The following is an 8,398-nucleotide window of genomic DNA, read 5'->3' as shown; positions in this document are numbered from 1 at the left end:
TCCAGGCCACCCCAAACCCTTGAAGCATTGTGTTGAGGCCACCCCAAACCCTTGAAGCGTTGTCTAGGCCACCCCAAACCCTAGAGAAGCAACGTTGAGGCCACTAACATGATTCCTTATTATGATTAGCTAGCTAGTTCTACGTTTGTCACTAATATATATCCATCTGTACCATGTTTGAATAATAATTGACATGTTGTAAATATTTGCAGAAACTATGGATCACTCCCGAGACGAAGAGGAAGAAGCGATGTTGGGGGAGATAATCGCACAAGGAAGTGATGTCATTGCGTCGTTTCTCAGAGACACCGATGGTCTGGAAGGACCGGGTGAAGAAGAGGGCTATGTTCATGATGATCTGGAAAGACCGGATGAAGAAGAGGGCGTTCATCATGATCTGGAAGGACCGGGTGAAGAAGAGGGCGTTCATGACGGCTCCATTGACCGAACCGAGTCCGGCCAGGTATATATATATTAGTTAAGCCCGTGCTGACTAGTTAATTGATGCATTCATTGTTTTCATATGTACACATATTAATTAACTCTCGTCTTTCTTCTTTTTTCTCTAGACCTCCGGATCGACCTCAACTTCGGTAAAGAAACGAGGCCCGAAGAAAAAGTTGCGCTCGGATGAGAGGTTTGAGATCATAGCAATCGCGCGCGATGGCAAGCCGATTGAACCCATCCAGACAAGGGATGCATTTCATGCTCAGTGCGGGGTTCTTGTTAGGGACAAGATCCCGATCAGTATCCAGCAATGGTTAAAGCCAAAGAAGGAAGACCCTGAGGTGCCGACGTCTTATGTCTCCGATAAACAGAAAGAAGATCTTTGGACAACGCTTAAGGAAAATGTCACCCTACCGGCAGAGGAGGATCCAGAGAAGCCAGTTAAAGACGAATTGATCAAGTCTCATGCTCTTAAGAAGATGGCAGAACTATTCAGGAGGTGGAAGAATGAGCTGAAAACATTTGTCGACAAAGAAGAGACACCAGAATTCACTGGCCGGTTTGAGAAGATCATAGATCGGTGGCCCGCATTTGTGGCCCACAAGACATCAAAAAAGAGTAAGAAGATGTCAGCGACAAACAAGAAAAATGCTGCGAAGAAGAAGCATCACCATCGCACGGGGTCAGGTGGTTACCTCAAAGCCCGACCTTTGTGGGGCAAGGCTGAGAATGACCTGATTGCTAAAGGGGTCGAATCAGAGACATTGAGATGGCCAGACCGTTGCCGGACTTGGTTCTTTGGGGTTGGCGGAACCTTGGACCCTGTATCAGGGGAGTGCGTTTGGACGGAAGAGCAACTGCGAATACCCGTCAGGAAGCTTCAGCACTATATCGCCGCAGCACAGGAAGGGCGTTCATTCCAGACAGAGAGAATGACGAGCTCACAATGTCCCTCGGGAATCCTGAGCACCCTGGACGGACACGAGGCACGCCAGGCTCCCTTCCGTGGAAGGCTGGGTTTCCGGACGCAGGGGGTTACAAAACCCAGGAGAGGAGGAAGAAAGCGGAGCATAGCCAACTGCAGGCGCTGCACGAAAGGGTACAAGGGCTAGAGGAACGAGAAGCAGATCGCAGCAAACGACCTGCCGAAGCTTCCCCTGAAGCTACCCCGCCATCTCAGCGGAGAAGCAGCGTGGCTTCCACCGAGAAGACTCAGCAGTTGGAGCCTGTCTTCACGTGCTACCCCATGGATGCTATCACAGAGTCTCAATATTGCTACCTTATGACGCAATGGATGACATTCAAAGTCAAGCCGGGTGTTGGCTCTGTTATACCTAATGAACCTGGCTCAACCTACCATGGCCAGCCGATTCCAGAAGGATATGCTAGGGTGATGGTGGATCAAATAACGGAAGGATTTGAGGACCTTGAGCTTGATCACCCTACGGGTGAAGGGGAGATTCGGCTGGGTTCTTCTCTGAAGACTCCATGCCTATGGCGGAAGGAGCTCATCCACCTTCCGAACTGGACGCCTCCGCCTCCTCCTCCTCCTCCGGCGAATCAGGGCCCGCCTCCTCCTCCGCCTCCTCCGGCGAGTGATCACGGCACTCAGCCTCCTTCTCCGGCGCGTGACGGCACTCCGCCTCCTTCTCCGCCTGCGCCGGCGCGCCCGAGCAGCCAGCTGCCTCCTCCTTCTCCGCCTCGTCAACAAGGGCTGAAGAGACCCGCTGCCGCTCCGGCTCCTCCGGCACGTAGTCCTTCTCCTCCGCCTCGTAAGAAAGGAAAGATAGTCGCAGCCGCTCCGTCTGCTCCGACGTGTAGCAGTATAGCCAGAGGCAGGCAATACAAATACGGTCCTTCTCTAAAGCCTCTAGAGAAGTTACCATACGAGAGGAGCCCGGAGGAAAACAAGAAGATCGTGCGAGCCGAAGTGGCCAACTTCTTTGAAGGGGTCAAAGCAAAGAAAAATCCACCTCCGGAGGAGAAGATAGACCCGGTAAAAGCGAAGCGTACTCTGGCTGCCCTGACGAAACCACCAAAGTCTCCGGTGAAAGACAACTATCAGCGCATTCTTACAAAGTCATTTATCGCAGCGGAGCGGTCGGGAAGTACTGTTAGTGCTCAAAGGTTAGTAGGACGACGAGCTGGTAAAAAAGTTGCCCAACTCGGTGAACACGCGAACCAATCATTGCCCCCGCTCCAGGTGTCTAGCGTCGTCGTGAATCATCCGGGCGGGATGGTGCACGGTTATAACGATCTTGGAGATTACCTACTCGACTCTGCACATTTTGATTTCTTGGAGGTGGACGAACACAGATACGTGTACGGGAAGCCTCTCGTCGATGAAAAATCGCTAACAACGATGATGCGAAGATTCCATGATTGGTATATGAAAACCTGCAGAGAGTCTGGGAGGAGGAATAGTTTGATGCTCAGAGTTAAAGAGGAGCATGACCTCGTTGGAATTGATCTGTTGAATGTTCCATTTGACGAGTTCTTCGAGTTTTTCAATCTAAAGGCCCTCGATAAGTCAATTATCACTTGCTACTGCCTGTAAGTAGTACTACTTCTGTCATTAAGTCTCTATATATAGGTCAGCTCTTTCATTGCATGTATCTTTAATTATTCTCACTATATTATGCAGATTGAAGATCGCCGAATTGAAGAAAAGACAAATCGGTGATATTGGGTTCATTAACACAAATCTCATAGATGAATATATGGTTAAATATCATGCCAAAGATACCGAGACCAACCTGCTACAATCGTTTATATTAAATCAAAACAAAGCTATAATACTCTTCCCTTACAACTTCGAGTGAGTGTTACTGTCTTGTGCATATTTGGTTTCCCTTATTAGTCGAGGTTATAGTAATGTAATTGATGAGTTATGCATGCGTGCACAGTTTCCACTATATTATCCTAGAGATTAAGCTTGAGGAGGGACTAGTAACCGTCTTAGACTCGAGACGAAAAGATCCCAAGAAGTACGCAGACATGACTGAAATTCTAGAGAAGTAAGTTAAATCTATTATTATTGCACCATATCGGCAACTTCAATTGTTCATATCCTGATATCAAGTAATTGTTTTCTTTGTCTGGCAGGGTTTGGAGTAAATTCACCGTAAAAACTCCAGAACTGCCAAAGAAGCTGCAGTTTAGACACCCGAAAGTAAGTACTATAGTAGCATATATGTTCCACGCATCTCCTAGTGATTCAAGTGCTAGTTTCATCAATACCATTTAGCAATGCTTGCTAATTATCAGTTTGATTGACCTCTATTTCTTGTAAAGTGGTTGTGGCACGAAGAAGGGACTAATTACTGTGGATACTACATTTGCGAGTCCATCCGCAACACGACCTGTGAGCGGGGCTACTCCGAGAAACAATATGAAGTGCGTAAATAATTATATTCACAATTTTATTTTATTACCATCATTTGTGTTCAGTTTCATTTATTCATATATATGTATTGACCCCCTTCTTCAAATTAGATATTTCGGATGCGAAATGAACTCCTAGCACCAGATCGTATGCGAGCAATTCAAGAAGAATTGGGGGCATTCTTTATTGACCACGTGATCGCTAAAGACGGAGAATACTATGTGGACCCTGATGCGTTCAATTTTAATTAGGAGATTATATTGTAAAAGATACTTATATTGTATATATGTAGCCAGTAGCGTCGGATAGATATACGAGAACTTGTTGTTCGACCAATCTCTCAGAGAAGGAGAGGTGGTCGATATCACTTCTCTTTGTATGCATCTGTTCATGAAGATCTTCTGTTTCCTTCATTTGCTTAACTAGCTAGCGTGTCTAGTCCTCATTACGTATAGTACGTAGCGTCGACCAAGCACGGAGATAAGAAAGGACACTTCGCTCTATTAATTAGCATGCTAACACAATATATGAAACACCTAAATTAACCCCCCTAAACCCTCCCCCTTTCAAAAAAAACAAAACCCCCAGCACCTGAGATGCTGACGCGTGGATGCCTATTGGTCCCGGTTGGTGGCGGTGCCACCAACCGGGACCAAAGGGCCTCCTGCCTGGGCTCGCCACACCGGCCACGTGAAGGTCCATCTGTCCCGGTTTATGCAAGAACCAGGACTAAAGGTTTAGGGCATTAGTACCGACGCTTTTGTCCCGGTTCAAAAACCGGGACAAATGGCCCTCATGAACCGGGACAATAGGTCCTTTTTCTACTAGTGTTATAATGAACTCTAATAGAATACTATTTTACAATCAGCCAAAACATATCCTACCATGGTAAATATAGACTGGAAGCATAAGTTCACGTGCACTTGTTCATCTATATATAGTAACTATAAACATCTCTACGTGGAATAGGTTCTGTTGATTCATATGGCAACTCCTTGGGTGAAGAATCTCCACTCCTGACGTCGCTGAAGATCTTGTGAAATAGGTTTTGTTGATTCATATGGCAACGCTCCCTGGCTCAAGAATCTCCACTCCTCATCGGTGATGTCGCTGAGGAAGTTGATGCCGTAAATTGGGTTGGGACCGAAGGCGGCATTGAAGGCGGCATTGAGCAGATCGACCCTGCGGAGCTCGTCCTTGAATAAAGCGTAACGACGATCCTCCTCGCCAGCGGAGCTGTACTTCTTGCCGTACTCGACCATCCACTAAGCAAACACCCGCCGAGTCTCCTCCTCGTTCCTGATGTTCTTGCCGTGCCCTGCCTTCCACTCCACCATGACCCGTTCGTACAACTTCAGCATCCTCCGATTCCCCCCCGACTTGCTCTCCCTGTCCGGCGAGGCCGTCGTGTTCGCCGCAAGGGATACCAGCAACAGCAGCAGCGCTGCCACCGCCATGAAGAAGAGACCGAGACGCACACGGATGCAGACCAGGACATCAATTATTACACCTCTTATCAGACTCAGACACGGATTCTACCTGCACGACGCACACGGACGCAGACCAGGACATCAATTAGTACACCTCTTATCAGACTCAGACACGGATTCTACATGCCTGACGTGCGGTGGGAACGTTCCATGGAGAAAGCGGCGGCCAGCAGTAGCGCACTCAGATCGGCGCGGCCTTGCCCGCCGGGACTCGCGGCAGAGCGCCGTCGCTTGGGACGACGAGATGCTCGACTCCCCGGACGAGCCCGCCAAAATGGGCAGATGCGGCGGATAGGCGTGACGGGCCCTACGCTCTTGTCGTGTGCTAGTCCGGGAGATGGTGGCCGCGGTGCAGTGAGAGGAGCACAATGGAGGCGGGCTCGCCCCTCAGACACGCGCGCCGGCGGAGGATACGTAGCGTGTCCAACGGGCTAACCCGAACGGATACGCGTCTTATTTTTCACCCGCAACTTATTTTAAATTTAAATTTAGACCGGATATATCTTGACACGAACAGGGGATGGACGCCCGTGTCGCCTGTCCTTCTTTTCCCTTAGATCGTAAGTCGGTGGCATGTATGTTATTTTTTACTTTTCCTTTGTATTCAACGCTCTCGCTCGTCCCGCCTCCCACTCCCACTGCCGACTTTCGTTGTTGCCGCCAGTCAACCGTCCATAAAATCATCCTCCCGACAACCTCATCTCAAGCCGTCGCCGTCACCGTCACCCAGCTCCGCTACTTTATCTCGGTGGGGCGCGAGGCTCCTAATCGGCCGGATTCTTCGAAGACGCATGCAAGTTGTATGGCGCTTTGCCCGCATGGCACAGATGGACTCCGACGATGAGATTTTTTTACAACGCGCTTTGTGATTTGGATGATTCTTCATCCGACGATGAGGAGATCGTGGCAGTTGCGTTGGTCGTCCATGACCACCTTAGTATGGAGCGGCCGCAGTTTAGGGGCTCCATTTCGGGGCACATGCCGACACTAAATCGCAACCGAGGAAGTGATCATTTCCTATTCTGGAAGGACTACTTCGAGACCCCGAACCCTCTTTTCAAACATCACATGTTTCGATGCCGTTTTGTATGGCTAGACATGTGTTCTACCATATTCGGGAGGGGGTAGTCGAGTACGATAACTATTTCGAGTGCAAGAGGGATGCCCTTGGAAAGATTTGTTTCTCCTTTTATGAGAAATGCATTGCTGCCATTCGGATGCTTGCATATGGAGTTCCCAGTGATCTTGTTGATGAGTACGTCTGAATGAGTGAGTGCATATGTGTAACGACTAAGATGCGGTCCTTTCCGATCTGGGGATCGAGGCCCCGAATTGGAAAGGAGCGCATCTAAGCGTCTCACAAACAAGGTATCATCGCACATACATAATATCAACAGAATGACAATAAGGGATTCAATTTCCATCTCATAAATATATCAGAGTACATCACGGATACAATCAAGGTAGTTCCGCTACAGACTACAAAACAAGAGAAATGGTTATGCTACCCTGCCTGCTGGCCCATGATCACGATCACGCCTCAATCTTCTGGATAGTTCACGTACAGGCGGTCATTGTCCTCATCGTACTGCCACGCCAGCTGCGTGCCGTCGGGATCACCTGTCTCTAGGGTACCTGAACTTGTTGGTGTTGTGAAGGAATCTGTGAGTCACGGGGGACTCAGCAATCTATGACCTCGGTGTTAGAACTAGTCAAGTTATTAGGTTGGATAGATGGAGTATTTAGGTTGCAGCATCCTAAGCTTGATTTGGTGGCTACTTACGTAGAACTTATATGAAGGTGGTCTATACTAGCGGTCGATAATAGATGATCACTAAGTGATCCTGAACACCTACCTACGTCAATCATAACCCCACCGTATTCCCGATCGAAGAGAGATCTTTGAGGGGACAGTCACGGTTACGCACACAGTTGGCAATTTTATTAGCTTATGTTTAAGTTATCTATTACCGGATGTTAACAAAATATTTCAAGTTGCCACATAACCGCGGGCACGGCTTTCCGAAAGATTAAACCCTGCAGGGGTGCTCCAACTAGTCCATCACAAACGTACACTGGCCGCAAAGTAATCCTCTATCACGAATCTCGTGATCTCGTCGGATTACTTAGAGGAAAACCTCCACTCTGAGGAGAACCAAAGCTTCACCGGGATTCCTATACGCAAGATATATCGCTAAGGTAAGACAAGACTAGCAGGACCTCCCGTCGTGTCGACGACCCTCATAAGAGCCGCGTATCTTAGTCTCAGGACACGACGGATGAGCTACACACACGATGGCCTGATAGAAATCACTCAAGTTGCCCTGAGTTGGCCCCGAGCAGTGTCCAGTTTGGACCAACACTCATGAGGAGCACTGCCCGGGTTGTTGATTAATTCCTTGGGGTAGCTATTCCCTATACAGATTATTATTAAGTGATTAGCAAATTAACTCCAATGTTGGGTCCTGCCGAACAAGTCTTAACACTACGCGATTTATCGAGGGGGTCCACATAACAACCCCGAACGTGTTAGGAGCGATCAATATGGAATCAAACACCGGTAGCCGGTAACTATGGCGGCAATAACGGAACAAAGCACCCAGCAAAAAGGCTAGGACTTCCGTTATTTATCAAGTATATAGGTGCATTAATTAAAATAACTGAATTAAGATAATGATATCAATTTCATGTTATCACATGAGGCAAAGCACCTGCATCTAGCAATGCTAACATTAGTAGCTGAGCAATGTCTACTTAGCCATTCAAGTTTGCTAGGAAGGGATAAGTGTTTGGTTTCATGGCATATCCGGAGGCAGTTATTTCAGTGGTAGGGAGCGAGCATATGACAAGGAAATGCAATCTAGCATAACAAGTCTAGAGATGTAATCAAGGTCATATCATCTTGCCTGTGATATCATCAGCTTGGAATGGTTCTTTTTCGTCCTGCGCGTACTCTCCCGAATCCACGAACTCATTCTCCGATCCCGGTGCTACCCAACATAAGAATAACATTCAATGAACAACACCACCTCAAGATGCAACAAGCACATGATGCATGAGATGAATATGAGCATGC

The 8,398-nt window shown here is 48.0% G+C and overlaps 1 pseudogene across 1 annotated transcript; it reads right to left on the bottom strand.

Annotated features, from left to right (window-relative positions):
- Positions 1 to 4,639: 4,639 nt before the first annotated feature.
- Positions 4,640 to 5,614, bottom strand: LOC123406183 (annotated as a pseudogene). The gene has a single exon (XR_006612027.1). The product of XR_006612027.1 is annotated as an uncharacterized LOC123406183 (transcript).
- Positions 5,615 to 8,398: the final 2,784 nt, after the last annotated feature.

The sequence above is a fragment of the Hordeum vulgare genome, chromosome 6H (assembly GCF_904849725.1).
Source record: "Hordeum vulgare subsp. vulgare chromosome 6H, MorexV3_pseudomolecules_assembly, whole genome shotgun sequence".
Lineage (NCBI taxonomy): Eukaryota > Viridiplantae > Streptophyta > Magnoliopsida > Poales > Poaceae > Hordeum > Hordeum vulgare.
Note: the sequence above shows the minus strand (reverse complement) of the source record. Positions and strands in the feature narration are given on the sequence as shown.